This window comes from Nanorana parkeri, unplaced genomic scaffold, assembly GCF_000935625.1.
Source record: "Nanorana parkeri isolate BGI_ZX_2015 unplaced genomic scaffold, ASM93562v1 scaffold2721, whole genome shotgun sequence".
NCBI classification, from domain to species: Eukaryota; Metazoa; Chordata; class Amphibia; order Anura; family Dicroglossidae; genus Nanorana; species Nanorana parkeri.
Window position 1 is genome coordinate 48,717 of NW_017308989.1, and position 673 is coordinate 49,389.

Here is a 673-nt window from a genome sequence, read left to right on the forward strand (position 1 = left end):
ACATAGTAGATCTGCTTTGAGGCTAGCCTGTATTTGTGGGAGGAGTCCTGCACAATTTAACTCCCCCCCCCTCTATCCACCTGTCTTTTCGATATCCCACCCTCCCTTCCCCCTCTCTTTCTCCTTTCTTTCCAATTGGGTATGCCCCTGTTAGGCCTACTGACCATTCTGACCACGGCACGCCTCAGGTCGGTGTTTGACTCCCGGGCCTCTAGGCCAGTGGTTCTCAACCTTTCTAGGGCCCTTGGTAACATTTGCCAGGTTGTGGTGACCCCCCCCCCCCCCCCCCCCCCCACACAACAATATCTTTTCTGAAAACATGAAAGCAAAGATCCTATAGAATAAAATGAAGGCAGTTGCAATTTTCTGTGCTGCATTATATTCGGGCAACTGTTTATCAAACCCAAATTATCAATCAAACCCAGTTTTAAAAAAAAATACACGTCAACTAAAAGATTTGTGTATCACTCGGCTGTAGATCCTCAAATCATTTCTGAATTGGTGCTGACACTGTCATTCCTTCTGGAGGGTGGCTACTTTTGTTCCCCATGGTCCCTGTGTGTGTTGTAAAAGTAGCCATCGCTCCAAGCTCACTGATGGTCTAAATCTCAATACAAATGAGTAAACTAAATGTGAGATTGTAGTCCATCACAGGAGTGAGCTTGGAGCGGTG